General features: G+C 47.7%; 1 pseudogene; it reads right to left on the reverse strand.

Moving 5' to 3' along the window:
• Positions 1 to 26,411, reverse strand: part of LOC109550364 (antizyme inhibitor 2-like) — a 42,518-nt pseudogene extending 16,107 nt beyond the window's left edge.

Consider the following 26,411-nt stretch of genomic DNA (forward strand, 5'->3'; position numbering starts at 1 on the left):
GCGGCTGGGCCCGTGAGCCATGGCCACTGAGCCTGTGCGTCCGGAGCCTGTGCTCCGCAGCAGGAGAGGCCACAACAGTGAGAGGCCCGCGTACCGCAAAAAAAAAAAAAAAAAAAGAGACACCACAGGGCTTCCCTGGTGGTGCAGTGGTTGAGAGTCCGCCTGCCGATGCAGGGGACACGGGTTCGTGCCCCGGTCCGGGAGGATCCCACATGTCACGGAGCGGCTGGGCCCGTGAGCCATGGCCCCTGAGCCTGCGCGTCCGGAGCCTGTGCTCCACAACGGGAGAGGCCACAACAGTGAGAGGCCCGCGTACCGCAAAAAAAAAAAAAAAAAGAGAGACACCACAATATTACTAACCTACAAAGTGGCTCTCAGTCCAGCCCTGGGTAAAACAGACAGAACATAGATCTTGCAAACCTGCCAGTCTGAGTTTGAATCAAATCTAGAAACCTAGAAAGCGATTTATCTACTCTAAGCGTCAGGATTCTCACCCATGGAAAGGGTATGATAAGAAGCACCTACAAGGTAGATTCTTAAATGCACACACTCTTAGATTGTCAGAATCTCTGAACCAAACATCTTAGACCTGAAAAGATATGTGGTCGAACCTCCCTGTCTCTTGGTATATAAATCCTCTTTTCAACTTCCTAAATAGGTCATCATCCCACTAGGTTGCTTGCGTACCCCCCAGGGACAGGGAGCTCATCCCACTTCCTGAGGCAGCCAGCCTTATTCTTGAACAGCTCTGATTGATGACGAGGTCTTTCTTTAAACTCTGTCTCTTCCTGGTTGACTCTTTTTTATTTTAGTTTAGTTTAGTTTTTATTTTTGGCTGTGTTGGGTCTTCGTTGCTGCACGCAAGCTTTCTCTAGTTGCAGTGAGCGGGGGCTACTCTTCATTGTGGTGCGCGGGCTCCTCATTGCAGTGGCTTCTCTTGTGGAGCACGGGCTCTAGGCGCGCGGGCTTCAGTAGTTGCAGCACACAGGCTCAGTAGTTGTGGTTTGCAGGCTCTAGAGCACAGACTCAGTAGTTGTGGTGCACAGGCTTAGTTGCTCTGTGGCATGTGGGATCTTCCCGGACCAGGGCTCGAACCCGTGTCCCCTGCATTGGCAGGCGGATTCTTAACCACTGCGCCACCAGGGAAGCCCCTGGTTGACTCTTATAGGTCCTGCCTCCTCCCTTGCAGGCCCCCACAGAACCCCTTCAGTGACCTGAAATTTGTATCAATATGTCCCTGAGTCTGTCCTTTTCTGGGTCAAAAACTCCTTCTCTGATTTCCATCTAGTATAACTCCGTGGTTTTCCCAGTGCAGAAGCAAAGTTCCAGAGAGATTCACCACAGGTAACACAGAGGCTGAGAGATCACATGGTGAGTTGGGGGACCAGCCCGTCTACCCAGAGCTCCTATGACAGACAGCAGAATGTCAGCACTAGGTCTTCCCCGGGGCTTTGACTAAGTTCCATATGTTGGCTCCTACCTGGGGATGAGTGCAGGATTGATCAGAGAGACATCATGACTGACACAGCACCCAGCACCAAGGACCCCTCTCCAAGCTGAACCTCCACCTCACTCAGCCTGCCTGGTCGGGCTTGTGTCCTGAGTCTCTTTGAAGCATGACTGGAATGACTCACCAACATCCAACGATTATGCCAGTCCCGGCAAGAGCAGAAAGATGGGTAAACAGGCTCCCTTTTCGCAAGTTATCCCCAGTTTTGTTATCCCCACCAGAGACCAGAGAGGAGGACTTAGTATTCCCATTGTATTTAGACTAAAAGATGAAGAGATTTGCTCAGGGTCATACAGCTGGTAAGACAGAGCAGGAATTTGAACCCAGCTCTGTTGACCTCAGAGCCTCTGTTCCCGGGAATGAAAAGGCAGCATAACTCAGTGATTAAACACATCGAATTTAATGTGCCCAATGGAGATGATGATGATGGGGGAGGTGAAGATAATATAATTATTTATCGAGTGCTTACTACCACACACCCTTCCAGGTATCAACTCATTCAATACTCACAAAATCTTACGGATGTAGTTACAGTTATTATCCCCATTTTATAGGTGATGAAACCAAGGCAGGGAGAGGCAGGATAATAATAAAATCTACTTAATAGGACCATGGAGAGTAAATGAGATAATGCATGGAAAGCCCATAGTTTAGTGCCTTCATGACACTGGTTAAGTACTTAAACTGTAGTTAACGATAATGATAATAATGTTGGCAAGATAAGGGCCTTAGAGATCATCTAAACCAGAGACCTTAAACTTTTTGTCTTAAAAATTAAATATGGACCCTATAGGGGATATTTGTCGTGTCTTATGGATGCCCAGCATCTCTGAACACCGCTCCTGGAAGTCCCATCTCTCCAATGTGGAAGCAAGAAACCAACTTTGCCAAGTTCGCTTGCAGCGAGGATGTGTGAAAACATGAACCTGGGCTCTATCAGGTTGATCTGAAGGCAATGAGGACTGGCTAGTATTACAAAAGTGACTGTAGCCACCGCCACGGTGTGTGATGGTGAAGCGGTGGTTAATTAAATTGTTGCCTGTTGTCAGTTGGAATGAAGTTCCCATTGAAAGTAAGGCTTTAAGGACCAAATGTCTAGCGTCATAAAATGGCACAAAAGGCAGAAGGAATACCAGTATTTGGGGTGGAGTAACTTCTGCCTGTCCTAGAGAATTTAGGGAAATAATATGGCAAGCTCAGAGGCATAATTTATTGGCACAAGACATGGCCAGAGAATCAGGAACTTTCTATGACTAAACTGTAAAGAATCTCTCATCTCTTGCTGCTGAAGAGACGAATGAGCCAATAACGAAAATAAAAGTTTGAGAATGCAAGTTGCCATATCGCAACATCAGTTAATTTATAGCCTTACCTCACGGGCACGCATGCACGCACACACACACGCATCTACTAAAGTTAAACATACACCCATCCTATGACACGGCAATTCCATTTCTGAGTATACACTCAAAAGAAATAAGAAATACTCAACAGAAATATGTCCACCAAAAGACGTGTACAAAATCATATCAAGTTATAATATCGCCAAACTGGCTACAATCTAAAAGTCAATCAATCATAGAACTGACAAATAAATTCATATATATCTCATGGAATACTACACAGCAATGAAAAAGAACAAACTAATGCTAATTGTAAAACCATGAGTAAATCTCACAGACATCTGTAGAGCAAAAAAAAAAAGGCAGACCCAAAATAACAATACATACATACTTCATGATTTTACTTATATGAAGTTCAAAAACAAGTAAAATTAATCTACTCTGACAGTAGTCAGAAGAGTCATTACCTCTGGGTAGGAGGCTACTGGCAGGAAGAGAGTGTGAGAGAGCCTTCTGGGTTCCTGGAAATGTCCTATATCTTATATCTTGTTCTACCAGTGGTAATACAGAATATACTTACAGATCCTCCCCTACTAACAATGGGGTTATGTCCCAATAAACCCATTACAAGTTGAAAATATCTTAAGTTGAAAATGCATCCAATACACTCAGCTACTGAACATCATAGCTTAGCCCATCCTACCTTAAACATGCTCAGAACACTGACATTAGCCTACAGTTGGGCAAAACCATCTAGCACAAAGCCTATTTTATAATAAAGTGTTGAATACCTCATGTAATGTATTGAGAACTGCGCTGAAAGTGAAAAACAGAATGGTTGTGTGGGCACAGAATGGTTGTAAATGTATCAGCTGTTTATCCTGGTGACCTCGTGGGAGGGAGCTGCGGTCAGTTGCTGCCACGCTCAGCAGCACAAGGGAGTATGGAACCAAATACGCTAGTCCAGGAAAAGATCAAAATTCAAAATCGGAAATATGGTTTCTACTGAATGTGTACCACTTTCACACCACCATAAAGTCAAAAAATTGTAAGTCGAACCCTCACAAGCTGGGGATCATTGGCATATATATTCACCTTTTTATATATGCATATACACATACATATATATTCATGTATATATTGTGTATATACATTCATTCAGCTGTACACTTAAGATTCACATTTTCGTAGCTATATCAGGCCTCTGGTGACTATGAAAGTTGAAGGATTGACTTAGAAACCATGCATCCTAAGAATTGTAATAAAGACGTACGTGGAGCTTTCGATGTCTCAAAGTGCTTCAAACCCACAGAATACGTCAAGCCTCCCTTGTCAGCACAGTTAACCCTTTTCCTGGCACTGATGAGGCTGTTTCTGACTCTCTAAAGGTCCCTGTTATGACCTTGCGGGAGGGTTGTAAGTGACAGTAATCTCTTCATGCACCCCCCACACCCCTCATTGCTTCAAATTCTTTAACAGCACACCCCAAGGGCACCCCAGTAATGTCAAACCCTAGAGGGGAACACTGCCATACCAAAATAATCTAAAGGTTTAATCAATTTACATTAACAAAAACCTGTAGAATCTGTGTGGGAGTGGACGCTGAGGGTGTTAGACACAGAAGGGAGGAACATAACTTTAGATCAGATCAGTTTATCCATATGGTTCACTTACCTGCAGTCACCATCCAGGTGCTCGCTCAAACCTCCGGGAGTGGTTGATTAGCTAAACCTGAACTCCATGGTGGCCTGCAGTAAGTGAGGTTGAATGCCATAAATTCCCTGGTTTCATACAGAGGAAGGAATCCAGAGATTTAAGGAGAGCATCCAAGCAGCTCATACACCATTTAACTACGTTTCCTGTGGAGGTTCAGGAGAACATGACTTCTCCAAGGACTGAGAAATGCATTGAGAGTCACATCAGCAAAAAGAGTAGTAGTTTCTTTGAAAATCACTCTCTAAGCCAGAGATAAAGGACGGAAATTCTGCCATTGAAATGGACTTTCTTATTTCAAAGGGAAAGATGAGATGAGGTCCTGGAGGATAGTACAGGCCAAGTAACAGCACTTGGCCGCAGAGGCAACATGGTTACCATCGTGGACAGCAGGGCCCCAGTGGGATCAGAATGGTTAGGTCTGCAGGGATCTTTGGTGTGGTCAGTTGACCGTGGGCTCTGCAGGACAAAAGTAGGTGTTCAGACTACTGAGATCCCATTTGATCTGTTTAACCCAATAAGAAACTCTAGGTATACCCAATAATTTTAAAAATAATAGGCAAAAAAATGATAAACAATATTTTGTATAGTCAGGATAAAGTAAGTGTTGGTAACTGATTTAAATAAAATTGTGATAAAATATATTGGGAAGACTGAAGAGAAGTGAGGAGATATAGAAGAACCTCATAAAAAATAAGTATAGATATTTAACTCATTAAATCATGAAATAGCATCATAAGCTCGTTATCTGGAAATACTGAGGTCAATAGCAGAAGAAATGCCTGACAGTGTTCAAAGTGATGGCCTCTGGGGGCAAAACCAGTAAGAGGGGAGGTGTGCTCGGGAGTTTGTGCCAGGCATCATTTAGAGTTGAAATTTTTGAAAAGTTAAAGTTTTGAAAAAAAAAGAAATGTCTTGAAGAAACTTGAAGAGTTTGTGGTTTCTCCTCACAAACCATCTGCAGACAGGGCTCATGTCACCCAAGGTAGCTCTTCCCTAGGCCAAACACCCCCAGTTCCCATTGGTCTGGCCTCTTCCTTCCTCCCTGGGAGGTTATGTAACCTGCTCAAGGTCACAAAGAGAGTAGGTGTCACAGTCCAGAGTGACATTTGGGGCTCCTCTGACAGACAGCAGAATAGGAACCTCTGAGGGCAGGGCCTGGAGTTCCCTGGTGCCGTGACTCAGTTCCCCGGGTGACTCTGCAGGTAGGCTGGACAGAGAGTCATCCCTGAGGAATCATCCCACACTGACTCCTGCCTGAGGATGCCCCATGGGAGCAGAGACTGCCCGCCCAGCCCCACCTGAAGCAGGACTTCTGATCTGGCTTTTCTGGGGCATGTTCCTACATATGTCAATAAGCAGCAAATAGGTACAAGAAATCTCCTGCATACGAACCTTCAAGTTGCGAACTTTCAAAGATTCGCACATGCATTCACATGTCCAATCACATAAGTTAGTTCATGTGTCTGGTGTACCTTGTCACGTGCGTGCATCCCCTACAAGTGGTTGTGTTTTTGGGTACTTTACTGTACAGTACTGTTGCTGTGCAACTCAAGGAGCTTACTAATGAAGACCTGATGGAATTGGAGGCCCAGAGAAAGGATGAAGAGAAACAAGAGGAAGAAGAAGTAACTGAAGAACCGAAGAGATTCACAATGCAGGAAATGGTAAGGGGATTTTCTTTATTTCAGGAGGCACTGTTAGTTTTTGAGGCACAGCGCCTGAACGTAAGACGGTACACGAAGGTTGCAGCAACCGTTCAGAATGCAATCCAGTGCTACCGTGTCATCTATGACAAGAAAAATAAGTTACTACCCAGACATCACTGGATCGTTTTTCAACAGGGTAAATAGAATTGAATCCAGCTAGGAGCCAGAACCTGTGCCATCAGCGTCAGGCATGAGTGAAATTGCAGCTTGCCCTCCATCTCCTATAGCTGACGATCCTTCAGCTCTACCATCTCCCACCTCCTCTCCCTCCTCCAGTCAGTAACTCTTCTTGCCTGTTCACTTGATGCCAGCCCCTGTATGCCAGCTGTTGTACTGTACCACTGTATTTTTCAAGGTACTGTACTGTAAGGTTAAAAATGTTTATTTTTTAAAATTAATTTATTTATTTACTTATTTTTGGCTGTGTTGGGTCTTCGTTGCTAAGCGTGGGCTTTCTCTAGTTGCAGTGAGTGGGGGCTACTCTTCGTTGCGGTGTTCGGACTTCTCATTGCAGTGGCTTCTCTTGTTGTGGAGCACAGGTTCTAGGTGCGCGGCATCAGTAGTTGTGGCGCACGGGCTCAGTAGTTGTGGCACGTGGGCTTAGTTGCTCTGCAGCATGTGGGATCTTCCTGGACCAGGGATTGATCCTGTGTCCCCTGCATTGACAGGCGGATTCTTAACCACTGCGCCACCAGGGAAGTCCCAAAATGTTTTTGTTATTTTTGTGGGTTTTTTGAGGTACGTGGGCCTCTCACTGTTGTGGCCTCTCCCGTTGCGGAGCACAGGCTCCGGACGCGCAGGCTCAGCGGCCATGGCTCACGGGCCTAGCTGCTCCGCGGCATGTGGGATCTTCCAGGACCGGGGCACGAACCCGTGTCCCCTACATCGGCAGGCGGACTCTCAACCACTGCGCCACCAGGGAAGCCCCAAAATGTTTAATTTTTGTGTTTGTTTTTTATGTATTATTTGTGTGAGAAGTATTATAAACCTATTACAGTACAGTACTATATAGCCAATTGTGTTAGTTGGGTAGTTAGACTAACTTTGTTTGACTTACAAACAAATTGGACTTACAAATGCACTCTCAGAACGTAACTCGTTCATATGTAGGGGACTTACTGTACTTTCATGAATACAGCCAGTGTGGCAGAGGGGAGGTTAATGCCCCATTTCGTAGACGAAGAAATTGAGTTTAAGGGAATAAATGACTTATTCAAGACACACCATGGATACAATGCACATTTGGAGCCAGGCCCGATGCTACTGCCTCTGTGCCCTTACCTTTCTGGGGTGTGTTCCTGCATACTGCGATACCAGCAAACACGAGATATTCCAACTCTGAGCCAGGCCCTGGGGTGCAGGTTCAGGTGGAGAGGAACGAAGGGGACTGGGTCAAGGAGACTCAAGTCTATGTGCTGAGTCAAGGATGTACACACTCCCTGGGCGGCGGAGGGCAGGGTATTCATCTCTACTTTATAGATGAGGAAACTGAAGGTCAACAATTCAGATGAGTTATCCATGGTCCCACAGCTACTGTGGAGAGTGGTAGTAGTGAAGGTCATCGACCCTACGGCCAGACCTCTAAGGTTTGAGTCGGCTCTGGGGCTGCTCTGGGTAAGTACTTGACCTTCCTGTGCCTCTGTTCCTTCTCTGTCAGATGTGGATACTAACAGATGTCACTTCTCAGGGTCGCTGAGCCAATGCACATAGAGGACCAAGGGCAGGGCCTGGCTGTGCTGCCTTCTCCCTGTCACTCACTCCCTGTTTGGGAAGGTCAACGGATGCCTCTGAAATGAGTGTTCAGAGACAGCGTGAGCTGCCTCAGAGATCAGGAAGCAGGAGGGATCCCTGGCTCACACTCTGGAAAGAACAGAGCAGATGCCTGACCCCTGCATGCTCTGCCTGTACACAGCAAAATGAAATCAGCTCTGTGAGCGCAGAGGAGACAGGATGTAAAGCCCAGACCACTCTGTCTTGAAACAGTTTGGACTGAAACCGGCTGAAACAGTTTGTGGAGACACATTCCACACGAGGGCCACTTAGCTTGACAGGACTCAGGTCACAGGCAGGCGGGGCCTAGGGTCAGGAAGGAGGAAGTCTGGCTGCTGCCAGCACTTTTATGACACAGCCATGAATCCAGGCCATGGAGAGACACAGTGGTTCTATTAATTCACTGGGCAAAATTATGAGGCAGGTCCTTGCTCAGAGACAGCGATGGCCGGCCTGCTGTGACAGCTGCGAATGGCACTGGTTTGTCTGATTCCAGAACTTACATTATTGGGAGGCAGAAGGCAGAGAGTGGGTGTGGCCTGGACTTCAGTGTTGGACCTTGGGCTTGAGTCCCCCCACCTCTTTCAGTTGTGTGATCTTGGACCTCCAAACTCTTGCTCACGCAGCTGTGAAACAGAGATGCAGGGGACATGGGTTCGTGTCCCGGTCCGGGAAGATCCCACATGCCGCGGAGCGGCTGGGCCCGTGAGCCGTGGCCGCTGAGCCTGTGCGTCCAGAGCCTGTGCTTCACATCGGGAGAGGCCACAACAGCGAGAGGCCCGCGTACCGCCAAAAAAAATAAAAAACCCTTGCAGAGAGTCTTTGAAGACTATGGTATCTCTTTTCCTTTTTCTTCCACAATAAAAATAGCTCTTTATTTTTTGGCTTATGTAAATAGTACCTGCTTATGGTGATCAACTTACATAATACAGAAAGTTAAAGAAAAGCAAGTAAAAACCACTTGAAAGTCCATTTCACCAATGAAAACCCTTAATGTTTTCAGACCAGCCTTACATGCATCTGTTTATGACTCTAACAAACCTGTATACTTAACATCCCATCGCTGGGACAGTAACAGTGTGAACTCTGTATCATGAACATCTTTTTAAAATCAGCCTTTTTGTTCCCCTTCCCCCTCCCTCTCTCCTCTTTTCATTCCTTCCTTCCTCTCCCACCCTCCCAGGTAATTTACTTTAACCAAGTGGTATGTATCCTTCCACAGTATTTTTAGGCTCATATAATCATATATATACAGTTTTGGCCTTTTGTTTAATAAAAATAAAAATTATATTAAAAATATACATTTATCTGTGTCTTACTATTCTCACAAAACAGCATGAAAATCCTTCCAAATCAATAGATCTAGCTCTAACTCATTGCTTTTTTTTTTTTTTTTTTTTTTTGGCGGTACGCAGGCCTCTCACTCTTGTGGCCTCTCCCGTTGCGGAGCACAGGCTCTGGACACGCAGGCTCAGTGGCCATGGCTCACGGGCCTAGCTGCTCCGCGGCATGTGGGATCTTCCAGGACCGGGGCACGAACCCGTGTCCCCTGCATCGGCAGGTGGACTCTCAACCACTGCACCACCAGGGAAGCCCTAACTCATTGTTTTTAATGGCTGCATTCTATTCCATGGTAAGGAGGTACTACAATTTATTTAGCTATTAACTCTTCCTCCCTAGATGAACATGAATTTTGTTTCCAGTTTTGTTATCAGGAACAATGCTGCCAACAAAAATGTTTTGTACATAAACCCTTCCATGTTTGCATTCTCATTTCTGTGATACAGATTCTAGGAGTGGTATCGCTAGGCCAAGAAATGTCTGTGGTTTTAATTTTAATAACTATTACCAAATTGCTTTGGCAAATAGATGTTGCCAAATTGCATCCTTCCCCAAGGTTCTTAGTTTGAACATTTTTTGCCAATGTGATGGAGGAGCAGCTGGATCAAACCAGCCTAAGTCAGCTCAAATGGCAAAAATTAGTCCAAACAGGCCAAGACTCACCTCTGCCTGATGAACCTGTAATAAATGGGGTCTAACCAGATAAAACCAGCTCAGACTGGCCCAAACCAAATCAAAATGGAATAAATTAGTCCAAGCTTGCAAATACTTTCAACCATTCCAACTGTCTTCAGCCTGTGAACTAAAATGTTGCCTGCCATATCAGTAAACAAAAGATGTTGCAGCCACCCAGCCATCACCTGCCCCAATGGTGAGCCCTGAGGGAACTCAGGATGGAAACAAAGAATGCCCACCACCTAGCAGTCAACTACTGCAGCCACCCCCAACAGTGCACCCCGAGGAGACTCGGGATGACAAAGCACAGGATGCTGGCCCCAGATGCCTGAGGTGCATACCAAATGACTTCAGTGAGCCCAGACTCTTGCCTCTTCCCATGTATAGGCAAGCTCTAAATTCCTTAACCTGAGATGTCTGGTTTTCTTTTATTAACAGTAATATTTTGATGTTCCAACTACCTGGTTTTTGTAGCAAAAACTCCTATATATCCTGGCTCCCTGCCTTGCCTCTTCAGAACAGTTTCTCAGAGTTATCTGAGATGCTGTGTCTGGGGTCTGGAATCCTCGGAATGTCCACCAAATAAAACCTAACCCTCAACTTTTAGGTTGTGCATTGTTTTTTTCAGTCGACAAACCTCCTCCTGGTTTCAGAAGAGCCACTCACTGAGCAATCAACATGGTCCCAGTGTCTGTGTGCTGGGCAGCCTAACCCACACTGGCTCTGTTCAGTGCATTCTGTAACAGCAAAAATCTGCTAAAAGATACAGCAGATCTTTTGCTCCTTCTTAGTTCTTTGGGTTACAAGAAAATCACCTTCACACTCAGTCACTCAAAGGGGATTTCTTAGCAGGAAATTGAGGCATCTCAGAGACCCCAGGAAAGGCAGAACCAGGAACTGAGAGGCCGTCAGGAGCTGAGGTGGCCACCTCTCTCATTCATGTCTTCATTCTGGCTGTACTTTGAAGTGGAAACCAAGGCCCAGGCAGGAAAGTGGCTTGCTAAGGGCCAAGAACCCACTGGGAGCAGAGCCACATCAGGGTTATGAGGGACCCTCAGGGTGGGGGCCTAGAGGTCGAAAGCTGATGTTGGCTGGTAGGCACTGGCTGTGACCAGTGTCCTAACCCAGCAGGAAGCCCTCAGGCCCTCACTGGCTCAACTTCAGTTGACCAGTGACCTTATTTTTCCTCCTGAATCCCCTGGAGCCCTGAGAGGTTTGGTGGGATCTGAAGCTATACAGATTGGGATCCTCTGTAAGATTTACGGGGAAAAAAGCAAAATTATTTGTACAAAATTGCTGTGAGCCCATTCCTGGGCCTTGAAAGTGGCTTAACAGAGTGAAGGACTTTGAGGTTTAAGTTTCATTCACTTTGTGATAAATCTGCTTCTGGTCTGGAAGCAGCGGGAAGCAGAGCCCTTGAGGAAGAGGCCTTGGCTGGGCTGGCAGCCTCACCCTGGGCATTCTCTGTACACTGCTGCCCCCTTGAGGCCAGTCCAGGGATTGGGGCGGGAGCCTCAGGCTTTACAGTGAGAGCGCTGGTCCCCAGGTCTGAGGGAGGGCAGGGAAATGTGAGATGGCCCTTGCAGAGAGACTGAGTGCAGACTGTCCCCAAGTGTGTGGCCAGAGCTGGAGAGAGAAGTCAGAGTCACCATCAGAGAGGCGATTCCTGAAGAGGGGTCAGATGCCAGGTAGCCCTGGTCTGAGAAATGAGCTCCAGCCTCACAGACCTCCTTCCTATTTCTAGAATATTCTAAACCGCTCCACACCTCAGGGCCTTTGCAGTGGCTCTCCTCTGTCTCGAGTGCTTTCTCCAGCCCTTCCCAAGAGTAGCTTCTCATCTTTCAGGTCTCAGCTCAAATATCATCTTCTCAAAAAATCTTGGGCAGTGACACCAACTTCCTGAGCCTCAGTTTCCTCTTCTAATACATGGAGATTAATAATATTTATAGGGGACTTCCCTGGTGGCGCAGTGGTTGAGAATCCGCCTGCCAATGCAGGGGACACGGGTTCGAGCCCTGCTCTGGGAAGATCCCACATGCCGTGGAGCAACTCAGCCCATGCACCACAACTACTGAGCTCACGTGCCACAACTACTGAAGCCTGTGAGCCTAGAGCCCCTGTGCCACAGCAAGAGAAGCCACTGGAATGAGAAGCCCGCGCACCACAACGAAGAGTAGCCCCTGCTCTCCTCAACCAGAGAAAGCCTGTGTGCAGCAATGAAGACCCAACGCAGCCAAAATAAATAAATAAATTTATTTATTTAAAATATAATAATATTTATAGGATCGTTGTGATGTACCAGGGAGATGATTATTGTAAACATATGATAACTGAACTGATACTGTTCAGATAACTGAATGGGGAGGGGCATGGAAGGAGGGCTTGGAGGCTGCAAAGGCCAAAGGACAACCTGGGGTGGGGAAGGAGGGTGGTGGGAACTTGAATCTACAGGACTCTCCCCACAGGGCGTACCAGATGGTCTTCCTCCACTCTGCTCACCACGCTGTTCTGACACACATCCCATCCCTCACCACCACCCTGACCCAGGTGACCCTCATCTCTCACCAGCATTAGAGCAATACCTTCTCTCAGCATGCCGACTAAGCCTGGTTTTTACCTATACCTCCCATCACACCCTGTACTTCTCACGCTTCTCCTTCGCTCAAATGTAATGATTTATTTCTACCAATTTTATTTGCTAATGATTTATGTGGGGTTGATACTTCTGTTTTAGTATCATTTGGGTTTTTTTAACTAATTTATTTTATTTATTTACTTTTTTACGGTAGGTCCTTGTTGGTTATCTGTTTTAAATATAGCAGTGTATACATGTCAATCCCAACCTCCCCATCTATCCCTCCTCCGACCCTTCCCCCCTGGTAACCATAAGTTCATTCTCAGAGTCTGTGAGTCTGTTTCTGTTCTGTAAATAAGTTCATTTGTATCATTTTTTTTTAGATTTCGCATATAAGGGATATCATATGATATTTGTCTTTCTCTGTCTGGCTTACTTCACTTAGTATTGAATATGGTAATTTCCAGGTCCATCCATGTTGCTGCAAATGGCATTATTTCATTCTTTTTTATGCCTGAGTAATATTCCACTGAATATATGTACCACATCTTCTTTATCCATTCAGCTGTTGCCAGACATTTAAGTTGCTTCTGTGCCTTGGCTATTGTAAACAGTGCTGCGATGAACATTGGGGTGCATGTATCCTTTCGAACCATGTTTTTCTGTGGATATATGCCCAGGAGTGGGATTGCTGGATCATATGGTAGCTGTATTTTTAGTTTCTTAAGGAACCTCCATACTGTTCTCCACAGCGGCTGTACCAATTTACATTCCCACCAACAGTGTAGGAGGGTTGCCTTTTCTCCACACCCTCTCCAGCATTTACTGTTTGTAGATTTTTTGATGATGGCCATTCTGACTGGTGTGAGGTGATATCTCATTGTAGTTTTGATTTACATTTCTCTAATAATTAGTGATGTTGAGTATCTTTTCATGTGCCTCTTGGTCATCTGTATGTCTTCTTTGGAGATATGTTTATTCTGCCCATTTTTTCATAATGGGTGGTTCGTTTTTTGGATATTGAGCTGCATGAGCTGTTTGTAAATTTTGGAGACCTTGTCGGTCATATCGTTTGCGAGTATTTTCTCCCATTCTGTGGGTTGTCTTTTTGTTTTGTTTGTGATTTCCTTTTCTGCGCAAAAGTTTTGAGTTTAATTAGGTCCCATTTGTTTATTTTTGTTTTTATTTCCATTACTCTGGGAGACGGATAGGAGCCCAGGAGCCCTCAAACAATGATTCTTGGGAGTTGGGGTTAAATAGTCCAGCTCCCTTGCTCCTCATGTGGGATGACTCTGAGGCATGTATTTTATACCCCAGAGTTGCCTGTGGAATTGAACACTAATCACCCATTGTGATAGCCATGTGTTTTGCCCCTTATTGGCTGCCTTCCTTTCCCTATCTCACTTCCCCACCACCCTGCTAGTGTCCCCTGCAGCTCCCAAATTAACTGTATGCACTCAAATCCTTGTCCCTGGGTCAACTCCTGGGGGAATTAAGACACTGGGTAACACATTTTCCTTTTTTTGCACTTCCAGCCTTCTCTCAGCTAATTTCCTCAATTAAATCCCTCTCTGTTTGAAATACCTGGGGTCCTTTCTGTTTTCCTGTAAGATCCCAACTGATGCACTTCTCAAATGGACTATAAATTTGAAAAGGGGAGCCTTAGTCACTGCTCTGTCTTATCACTCAGCAAGGCCCAGCACACAATAGATGCTTAATAAGTACTTGTCAATGACATACACGTGTAATGAGGTGATTTTATTGACTGCTCACCATGCTTTTTTTTAAAATAAATAAATTTATTTATTTATTATTTATGGTTGTGTTGGGTATTCGTTGCTGCGTGCGGGCTTTCTCTAGTTGCGGTGAGGGGGCTTCTCATTGCAGTGGCTTCTCTTGTTGCAGAACACGGGCCCTAGGCACATGGGCTTCAGTAGTTGTGGCATGTGGGCTCCGCAGACTCAGTAATTGTGGCACATGGGCTTAGTTGCTCCGCGGCATGTGGGATCTTCCCGGACCAGGGCTCGAACCCATGTCCCCTGCACTGGCAGGCAGATTCCTAATCACTGCACCACCAAGGGAAGTCCCAGCTCACCATGCTTTATGTGCATGTTTTCATTCATTCCCCATGTCCATCTGATAAGGAAAGCACTGTCATTATCTTCATTTCATAGATGAGGAAACTAAGGCCCAGAAAAACCAAGCCCCTTGCCTAGAAACCTAATATGTTTTCTTCTCCACACAGTAATTCCATTCATCATCAAACTTTCAGAAAAGGTCTGTAAAGCACCATGGTGTGATCTGAGCTGCACTCTGGGATGGTGGGGGGAGGCTCAGAGTGACTGAGGGCAGGAAACCAGAACAGCCTGGAGCAGCCTGCAAGAGGCAGTTAGAGAAGTGGGTTCAGGGGTGCTCCTGCTGAGCCCAGAGCTGCAGGGGTCCAGTCGAAGAGGGATGATGAAAGAAAGCCACACTCTTTTTCTCTCTACACTCACAGAACACTTCTGTAACCAGATATATGGGGGTTGCTCCACACTGAAACCGAGCAGGACCCCGTGGGGCTCCTGGGCACAGAAGCCTTTTGGTCCCCCATTTCTTATTTGAAGGCAAGACTCCAGCCTCCATGACCTTCCTTGAGTTCCAAAGCGCAGATTCTGAACAGTTGCTAATAAAAGGAGGAGCAGTCAAGAAACCTCCTGAGGCCAGATTAAAGGGACCAGAGAAGCCCATCCAGATTAGGAGACCCGGGCTTCCCTGGTGGCGCAGTGGTTGAGAGTCCGCCTGCCGATGCAGGGGACACAGGTTCGTACCCTGGTCCGGGAAGATCCCACATGCTGCGGAGCGGCAGGGCCCATGAGCCATGGCCACTGAGCCTGCGCGTCCGGAGCCTGTGCTCCGCAACAAGAGAGGCTACAACAGTGAAAGGCCCGCGTACCGCAAAAAAAAAAAAAAAAAAAAGATTAGGAGACCTGACCACCTGAGATGAGATGAAATGATCTTATTTGCAAAACAGAAATAGAGACACAGATGTAGAGAACAAATGTATGGATACCAAGGGGGAAAGGGGGAAAGGTGGGAGGAATTGGGAGATTGGGATTGACATATATACACTATTGATACTATGTATAAAATAGATAACTAATGAGAGCATACTGTATAGTACAGGGAACTCTGCTTAACGCACTATGGTGACATAAAAGGGAAGGAAATCCCAAAATAGGGGATATATGTATATGTATAACTGATTCATTTTGCTGTACAGTAGAAACAACACAACATTGTAAAGCAACTATACTCTAATTAAAATTAATTAAAAATAAATAAATAAAGGAGTGCAGGCCCTGCACACACCCTAATCTTGTCAGCAACCCCACCCTTGAACTACTGCTATAAAACTCCAAATCCTCCCAGGTTGGGACACAAAATTTTAAGAGGCACAAGCCCACTGTGTCCCTCTTTGCCTGGCAAAGCAATAAAGCTATTCTTTTCTACTTCACCCAAAACTCTGTTCCTGAGATTCAGTTTGGTGCACAGAGGCTGAGCTTTCTGCATCAACACCAAGTAATTTTCTAATTCTCTGCAGACACCAACTGGCTGTCCTACAATCTAACTCAATCCTGTCACGATCTACCTGGAGAAAGCGTCAGATCCCACAGGTTAGGGGCTCAGTCCCACAAGGCTGTCCTCTCCACTGCAGATGCCAATCAAAAGTCCAGGTTGTCACCTGTGCTTCTGACGCACTGGCCACAAATCAGAGGTTCCCACAACTCCCTCCTTGGGTTTTATATTTTGCTAACAACTCACAGAACTCAAGAAAACAGTTTATTTACTAGATTACCAGTTTGTTATACAAGAGTATAGCTCAGGAACAGCCAGAAGGAAGAGGTGTGTAGAGCAAGGTATGTGGAAAGGGGCACAGAGCTTCTGTGCCCTGTCCAGGCGCACCAACCTCCCAGCACCTCATGTTCACCTATGGAAGCTCTCTGAACCCCTCCAGTTAGGGGATTTTGGAGGCTTCATTATGTAGGCATGATTGATTAAATCCTGAGGCCCTTGCGTTAACATACAAAAAGACACATCTCTTCAGAGATTCCAGGGGTTTTAGGAGCTGTGCTAGAAAACTAGGGAGAGAGACCAAATATCTATTTCTTATTATGTCACAGGAGAGAGAGCACGGGATGGCCTTGAGGGACATAGGAGCACTTCTCCTGGATCTTCAGTATTTTCTTGAGGATGAAAACCTAGTGTTTTTTGTTTTTAAAGAATTTCCCATGATTCAAGTGATGGAGACTTCTTACTGTGGAGAATAAAAAGCAAAGGTCTTCTTGTTTAGGGTCTGTTACAGGCTGATTAGGCCTGGAGACCCATGAGTCATATACTCAGACCTGCCCATCCTCCCGAAGCAAAGAAAACTCATGGAAATGTCTTCCATCTTGATTTAACTTACATTTTCCCAGAGCCTACTTATACCCCTGAGTGTCTGACTGGGCAGAACCAAGATACTTTGCAGATGGGGAATTTGATGTTCTGCGATGCGTCCATGAGATAACCTTGTTTGAGTGGGGTCATTGGGCTCCTCTAGCTTCTCTGGCTGCCACCCGTTACCCCAATCCACACTTTGCTCCCCATATGTCCAGGGGAGATATCTGTAGAGGGTGCATGGGAAGAGGGGCAGATCGGGGCAGAGTTCCTGCAAGGATACAGGGGAAGCGAAGAAAGGGATGGAAGACAGAAAAGACCGAGGTCTGGTCTGTTCCCCTTCACCGGCTCACCCGGAAGCTATCGGACCACTTGGAGGGGCACGGGTGTGTGCACTAGCTGGGACTTATCCCTCCACTGCCCAGCCTGACAGAGTCGGGCCTGCCCACACATGAGACCTCAGTTCCTCATCTGTAAAGTATGAGGCTGTTGGCTCCGATTATTGCTATAAAGCAGAGGTTGAAAGCTCAGTTACCTAAGGGGCCGAGCAGGTAACATAAATGAGAAAATGGGCCAGTTAAGTCTTACAACAAACTGGAGAGTCAATGCCTCTGCAAAGAGGGCAGCTACACTCCCAGTCCCACAGATCCGTCAGATACTGGACATGAGCCATAAATTTGATTTACTTGTTGCCAAGATGGACTGTACTTCTATATCATCAGCTCTCTCAAATTTTTGAGAGGGCCAGAGGAATTCAGGCATTTGTGAAATGCGTCTATTTTAAAACAAAGACTATTGGCAACTAAAATTTGTAACTATTGTGGGAGCCAAACAAGCCCAGAGGTCTCGTTTGTAACCTCTGCTCTTAGAGCACCTCTGTTTCCAGCATGCGAGCTTGATGGGAGGAGGGACAAGTACACACACGAAGACACATGTCCAGAGACACCCAGAAACACTTACACACACACCCATGCAGACACACATGTATACACAAGCAAATTTGTGCACATGCTAAGACATTCATTGGCTGGGAGTGAAAGTCAACATATTTACAAACAATATGGCCTGAGCGTCAACCTACTTGGAGGGACAACTACCTTCATCTGGAGGAGGGTCCCGGAGGCCCCACTGGGTCAGGTATTACGGTTCTGGTTGCTGGATCATGGGACAGACTGAGAATAGTTATTTAATAGATATACACATTTCTACACACGGACCCAGGGAAACATGTACCCACACAAACACACATATACACATACCTACACCTTCTTCTCTCCCTGGCGATTTTCTCCAGCTTCACCAGAAACCAGCTTGGGTGTGGGGGAATTACCATCCCTTGCCCACAACTTCAGGAGTTGATGGACAAAGGCCCCAGCTCCCTGTCCTCTGGTGGATGATTCTGGTTCCGCAGATGATCCCCAGCGGGGCTGGTCCAGATGCCCACGGTGGTAACCAGCTTGACCGTTTCTTTTTTTGACTTGCTTCCCTTCTGTCTCACTCTCCTGATTTCCTCATTGGTGCCTCCCAAAGAAACTACTAGCACCCAAGTTTTTGTCTCAGGGTCTGCTTTTGGTTGGAACCAAACCACACATGCACACCTGGTACACGCAGAGGCCCAAAGAGAGGTGGACACACAAACACATGTACGTGTACACAGACACCCACACTCGTGCACATGCCCGGGCACACCCTGTGATCTCCCTGAGCACAGGTACCAGCTCACCTCCTCAAACTTGGGGCCCAAACCCTTCACTCTGGGAAGCTCCCTTTAATAGCCAGGAGGCTCATGTCTTGCCCAACCCTGCAGCCCATCTCGAACATGTGCCGGCAGTCAGCGTCAGCCCGCACGAGGCTCTGGGGTGTCTGGCAGTCGGATCCCATGTGGAAGCTGAGCACGGTCCGTGCGTGTAACTCAGGAGAAATGCGTGCAGAAACCTATGGCCTCATATATTCTGAACCATAAAGTCACAAAGACCGCGGATAATCACAGAGAGAGATGCACTGGCATATATAAGACACAGAGCCACCGGGGCCAAATGCAGAAACCAACACCTGGAAACATCCCTGACTGTGCCGGCCCAGCTGTGAGCTCACAGACACCGGCACACTCGGGCTGACCTATGGATGAAGGCACCATGGGGGGCCCTCACCTCCAGACCCGGGGGTCCACGTGACACACACCCGCACACACACCCCAGCGGCGGCACAGCCACCTGGTTTCCTCTTCCTCTCAGGGACATTTCATGACCAGACCCCAAACCCCAGTGCCTTGGAGCAGGAGGACCTAAGTAAACTTCATATCCCATCCTTCCTCTTTTGACAGATGGGGTCCCACAAGCCCAGAGAGGGGCTGCAGCTTGCCGAGGGCAGGACTAGACCCCAGGGCTCCCGCCCCCAGCTCTGGAGTGTTCAGCCTCCCTCACCCGACTCCCGCCACCGCCAACCCCAGGTCTCTGGCAGACATGGGCAGGTGCCCACACACCTCCAGGCTGGCCCCAAACTTGGCGCTCAGGGGGCGGTGCTCTGGTTGTCTTTGGTCTGCAGCTGGAGGACCAGCCTGGGCAAGGGACACAGTGAATGGGGAGGGCAAGGAAAGGGCACTCAGCCGAGATGCCAGGGGGCCTAGACCACTGCTTCCCACCCTCTTTCCAGGGCCAGCGGGCCCCCAGATCCAGTAGGGTGTCCAATACCACCGAGTCTCCACCTCCATCACCAGCCCAAGAGCACACATGTGTATCCATTTACCTCTTCCTCATTTACACCCAGGGAAGGGAGTGTAGAAAACAGATACAGCGTCGGTATAGTACACCTACTGTGTGCCAGGCAACACGCCTCCATTTTGAAAATGAAGGAGCCAAGTGTTAGAAATGTTCAGAGACTTGCCCAATACATATATCAGGTAAATGACCGAGCTGGGATTTGAACCTGGGCTGTCTCAGTCCAAATGCAATAGAGCTCCCACGTACCACCAGCTGCCAGACCCCCTTAAACCAGGCTGGGACTTGCAGGTCCACCTCTTCATTTGTCTTAGACCAATGTTTGTTGGGTAAGTACTGTGTTGGGTAATTTGCTCATTACGTTGCCTTTGTCCCCAGCCCCCTGACTGTCACCCCAGCTGCCTGCACACCCCTGCCGGTCACACCTGGCCCCGGGTGGTCCTGGGCCACCTCAGTGAGTTTCTTCTCGATGTCAAAGACCAGGAGCTTCACCCCATGGCAAGCGGCGCACTCGATGTGGGGGACAGCCTTGCAGGGGTAAGCATAGATGATGCACGAGGGGCCATGCCCAGGCCCAGCACCTGCTCCAGCTCCACCTGGCATGGCCAAGAGCCCAGCTGGGGACCCACTCCTTTGCTCCCACTGGATGGGACCATGAGGTGCCTGTGACTGAGTCCCTGCAATGTGCCAGGCACTGTTCCAGATGCTGATAGTTCTAGCTCAGAACCAACCCCTTTCCAATAAACTCTGGTCCCATGGGAGAAGAAATCAGGGTGGCTGCCTGTAGGCAGCTGGTGCATTTAATCCTGCTTAGCTGAGGGATCCTCAGAAAGGGAAGGAGGGAGGCTTAGTAAAATATCCCCATCTTGGGCTTCCCTGGTGGCGCAGTGGTTGAGAATCCGCCTGCCAATACAGGGGACACGGGTTCGTGCCCTGGTCCAAGAAGTTCCCACATGCCGTGGAGCGGCTGGGCCCGTGAGCCATGGCCGCTGAGCCTGCGCATCCGGAGGCTGTGGTCCGCAATGGGGGAGGCCACAACAGTGAAAGGCCTGCGTACCACAAAAAAAAAAAAAAAAAATCCCCATCTCCAGGGATATCATTCCCGCCAATTGAGTTCCTGCTCTAACCTGTCTCAACACCGTGAATCCCTTTCTGCTAAGAAATCTCCAGAATGTTCTACTCCCCAGTGTAAGGAAAGAGCACAGCCTTTGGGTCAGGCTCAGTCATTCACCTAAGTCCGTTTCCTCCTTAAATGAAGGGGGGATACCCCTGGCCACCTCGTCGAGCTGTTGGGAGGATCAAGGACAGAAATCCGTGTGAGGCCCTTCACACAGCGCTTGGCACAGAAAGTGCTCAACAGGACAAGGGGAAGCTTATGCATGACCCGCAGCTCAGTGGGATTCAACCCCTACCTGGCTGATCCAGCCTGACCCTTAGCAGGCCCAGACCCACCTGGCCGGCACAGTCAAAGCTGGTGCCCAGGGTGGCCAGGACATGCAGCACCCAGGGGCTACTGTTGCACTTCACCTCACAGAAGGGTGAGACCTGCGGCAGGGCCTGGCGGAAGGCCCGATGGCAGCTGGCCAGTATGCCCAGGTCAGCCACCGTGAAGGGGTCTTGGCAGTCCTGCCAGGACAGGGGAAGAGGGAGGGAAGCCTGGGAAGTGGGTTATCTCGGCTAATCCTCACAATAACTCTTAAGTCCCATCTTAAAGATGGAGAAATGAAGGCTCAGAAAGAGGAAGTCAGGGACTTCCTTGGTGGCGCAGTGGTTAAGAATCCACCTACCAGTTCAGGGGACACGGGTTCGATCTCTGGTCCAGGAAGATCCCACATGCTTCAGAGCAACTGAGCCCGTGAGCCACAACTACTGAGCCTGTGCGCCTAGAGCCTGTGCTCCGCAACAAGAGAAGCCACCGCAATGAGGAGCCCGCGCACCCCAACAAAGAGTAGCCCCCCTCACCACAACTAGAGAAAGCCCAAGCGCAGCAACAAAGACCCACTAAAGCTAAAAATAAATAAAATTTAAAAAATAAAAAAAAGAAATAGGAAGTCACTGGCTCAAGGTCACACAGCAAGTACATGACAAAGACAGAATCTGAGCCCAGGTCTCCCAAGTCCAGGGAGCTTTGCTTTTAACCACTTTTCTCTACTCCCTTTCGACTTACGCCCCTCTCCTCAGCAGGAAGGAGAAGTCTGTTGGGCCAGGGAAGGCTCTAGGTTACTTATTCTATAATCATTCAACAAAGATTTCTCCAGCACCTACTCTGTGCCAGGCTCTAGCTTGGGTGCTGGGGAAACAGCAGTGAACAGTCCAAACCAAAATCCCTGCCGTGTGAAGCTCCTACTCAACTGAACCAGAGGGAGACAAGTACGAACTCATGCAACATGTGCTCGTTAAGCAACTACCACGTGCCAGGCACTGTGCCGAGGGTGGGGGGTGGTGTGGGCAGAAGTACTGTATAAATTATTCCCATTTCGCAGATGTGGTCACTGAGGCTCCGAGGGCAGGTGTACCTCACCCAAGTTCTCACCGTTGGGAGGCAGCACAGTTGAGACTCAATCCCAAGAATGAATGGCTTCAGCTGTGACCTGAACGTCAGTCTGTTTTTTTTTGTTTTGTTTTGTTTTTTTTTTGCGGTATGCGGGCCTCTCACCGCTGTGGCCTCTACTGTTGCGGAGCACAGGCTTCGGATGCGCAGGCGCAGCGGCCATGGCTCACGGGCCTAGCCGCTCCGCGGCATGTGGGATCCTCCCGGACCGGGGCACGAACCCGTGTCCCCTGCATCGGCAGACGGACTCTCAACCACTGTGCCACCAGGGAAGCCCCATCAGTCTGTTTTGAGATATGGTCTATTTTTGTCCCTTCTTCTCTCCTCCTCATTGATGCCAGTGGCTATTTCTGTAATTTATGCCCTTGGGGGAGGTATGTGGCCAAGGCAGAAAGAGCCTGCAAGTCTTTCTGACTTTCTTGGGGGAGCTTAGCCCTTGATGGAAGAGGTTGCTGAGTTGCAAAAAGAGTGTCTTAGTCACCCTGATAGATGGAAAAATGAGGCTATCTGTGTCACTCAGTGTCCGGTCACGTCCCTCCTCCCTGGCCGCACCCTCCCTGTACATGTGAGCTGCTGAGGTCGCTGTGACCTGCTGGCCCTTTCAGGCTGAAGCCACCACTTTGGGGCTGCCTTGCCCCTGGATGCCAGCTGACACTCCCCACAGGCATACACCCCACCTCTGTGCTGTGACCAGAGCCTCCTGGCCTGTTCCAGGAAGGCAGTTCATCAAGGAGCCGGCTCCTGCCCTGACTCTTCTCTTCTGCCAGCCCTGCCTGGGCGGCAGGGTGGGCAGGACCCAAGGATGGCAGAGATGGCAAGTCTCTTATGTCTGGGTGGCAAAGAAGTGAGTCTCTACCCGGAAAATAACCTGCTGTGTGACTCGGACAGTACTCTTCCTTTCCTCCTGTTTGCCAAGTGACCTGGTATAGCAGAGGTGTTAATCTCCTGGGCTTGAAATCACCCTGGCTTACTACTCACTAACTGTGGGGCCGTGGGCAAATTACCTGACAGCTCTGAGCCTCAGTTCCCTCCTCTGAGAAATGAGGGGCAGTGACCTCAAGTGGCAGTGATGAGGATTAAGTGAGATAATGTACATGAAGTGCTTCACTATTACTGTTGGCATTTGTGCTTGCCCTTCTGTCCCTATGAATTGTCCCCACCACATTATGATAGCTTGAAGACAGGGAACACATCTTCTGCATTTCTGGGTCTCCAGTGATGCACACTAGTATAAGACTTGGCACAGAATTTGCTTCAGTGAATATTTGTAGAATAAGTAAATATAGGATGTCACAGCTAAGACACTTAAGATCTAGGATATATATCAAAATCTGTCAGCTTCTACAACCTGTTCAGGATCAAGAAGAGAAAAATCAATGGGACAGAACGGACAGGCCAGAAACAAAGCTCAGAACAAAAGAATTTAACACATCACCAGGGACTTGCCTGGTGGTGCAGTGGTTAAGAATCCGCCTGCCAATGCAGGGGACACGGATTCGAGCCCTGGTCTGGGAAGATCCCACATGCCGCGGAGCAACTAAACCTGTGCAGCACAACTACAGAGCCCGCGTGCCACAACTACTGAAGCCTGCCCACTCTAGGGCCGTCGTGGCAAAACTACTGAGCCCGTGTGCTGCAACTACTAGAGCCCATGCTCTGCAACAAGAGGAGCCACCGCAATGAGAAGCCTGTGCACCGCAACAAAGAGTAGCACCCGCTCACCGCAACTAGAGAAAGCCCGCGTGCAGCAGCGAAGACCCAAAGCTGCCAAAAATAAATAAAAAATTTTTTTAAATTGTTTAAAAAAAAATCACCAATCATCGAAAAAACAAAAAAAAAATTTATAGAACAAATGGTGTTCGGACAGCAGGTGAGCAATTTGGAAAATAAAATGTATTTAGAACCTCACTTCTAACCGATATAAACATGAAATGATTTAAAGTGTCAAATATATGCTTTTAAACAATCCATAAAACACATTAAAATATAGTCAATTATGTGTCATATCTTTGGGAGGGAGGATGATGTTTTAAGCTTGGATGTGACCAAAGAGATCATAGTGTAAACATTGAGATTTGATGGCATCTGGTTTATAAATTATGTACATTCATAAACTCAGAACTCATTCTTTCTAGGAATCAGGAGACCTGTGACATGGTGCTGACATGGAGATTAGCTAACAAGGCCGTGTGACTTGAGTAAGTCTGCCCTCTCAGGTTTTGAGTCTCTCAACCGTAAAACCCAAGAAGCAGTGTAATGAGACAATTTAAGGTCTTCATCTGAATTCCATCTCTGGTCAAATTATTTTACCTTTTTTTTTTTTTTTTTTTTTTTTGCAGTACGCGGGCCTCTCACTGTTGTGGCCTCTCCCGTTGTGGAGCACAGGCTCCGGACGCGCAGCCTCAGCGGCCACGGCCCACGGGCCCAGCCGCTCCGCGGCATGCGGGATCCTCCCGGACTGGGGCACAAACCCGCGTCCCCTGCATCGGCAGGCGGACTCTCAACCACTACGCCACCAGGGAAGCCCTATTTTACCTTTTTGATCCTCTATGTCCTCATCTGAAAAATGGAAATAATATTAGGATAGGACACTAGGGCTATTTTGAGGACTGAATGAGACAACCAAATAAAGATCTTAGCTTAAACCCTGTTGGTTTAAATTACTGGGATCTGAGGACCTGGCCTCTAAAGGCTGGTACACAGTTTAGTACAAGCAGGTGCTCCGCAGATGGCTCTGACAGCCCTACCTTTCTCTGAGAGCTGGGACTTGCTCGTGCAGAGGTCAGGTGAGTACATGACTCTCAGCACAGCCTGCCTGATCATATGCACATTTCTTCTGGAACATTCATAGTTTGACCCTATGGACTCGGAATGGGATTGAAATGCAGGGTGCGACCTTGGTGAATAACTGGGGTTAGGTCCTATTAGATCCTGGGATGGCCATGTGGTTAAATGCCAGGATACCTCAGGTTTTCTTTAACTGTGCTGTTAAAGGCCATGAAGCTTCGTGCCGCGCACATTCTCTTGCCTTAAATGCATCAAAACCATCTGGTTTGTAGCAAGTCTAGAATCAAAGAAAGATAAGTCAGACCCAACATTTCTATGAGCCCTGCAGTTGGGTTAATGAATATTTATGGAACTCCTACTATGCATTGCATAGTTTCACTGTTTCTTATAGTTCTCATGACAACCCCATGAAGCACTAATTACCATCTCTATTTTTTAAAGTTAATTTTTATTGGAGTATAGTTGATTTACAGTGTTGTGTACCATCTCTGTTTTACAGATGAGAAATCAGAGGCTCACAGATGTTTAAAAAAAATTCCTGGGCTTCCCTGGTGGCGCAGTGGTTGAGAGTCCGCCTGCCGATGCAGGGGACACGGGTTCGTGCCCCGGTCCGGGAAGATCCCACATGCCGCGGAGCGGCTGCACCCGTGAGCCATGGTCGCTGAGCCTGCGCGTCCGGAGCCTGTGCTCCGCAACGGGAGAGACCACAACAGTGAGAGGCCCGCGTACCACAAAAAAAAAAAAAAAAAAAAAATTCCTAAAAATTTTTTTAAAAAACAACAGCAAAAAATTCCTGAGGTTCTCAGTAAGTGGCAGATCCGGATTCAAACACGGGTCTGTATGATTCCAGATCCCAGGCTTCTTCCACTAGTAGTTAAAATAGTCACTGAATAGTCACAACATTGCAAAGTGAATATTATTATGTTGGTTTTACAGATGGAAACCTGAAGGTCAGAGAGAAGCAGGACCTCACCCAACAAAATGGCTTCCAGAACTCACAGAAGTCATCTCGAAGGATGACCTCAGATCTGGGTCTGATGGAGACCAGGGCAAACAGCCAGTCTTGGGGGAATATAATGGCCTCATCTGTCCTTGCCAGTCTCCCCCTTCCCACCACACAACCAACCTCAGAAGACTCTCCAGTCCCACCCAGCCCACTTATCACATCCCTCTCTGTTACAAACCTTTGCAGAAGTTTCCTTCTGCCTGAAACCCTTTCCCTCCAGCCTGCTAAGCTACTGTTCATCTCCAATGACGTCCAACTCAAATGGCTCTGGGTGGTAGTCATTAGAGCTGTCCAT

This window comes from Tursiops truncatus, chromosome 1 (genome assembly GCF_011762595.2).
Source record: "Tursiops truncatus isolate mTurTru1 chromosome 1, mTurTru1.mat.Y, whole genome shotgun sequence".
In the NCBI taxonomy this organism is placed as follows: domain Eukaryota; kingdom Metazoa; phylum Chordata; class Mammalia; order Artiodactyla; family Delphinidae; genus Tursiops; species Tursiops truncatus.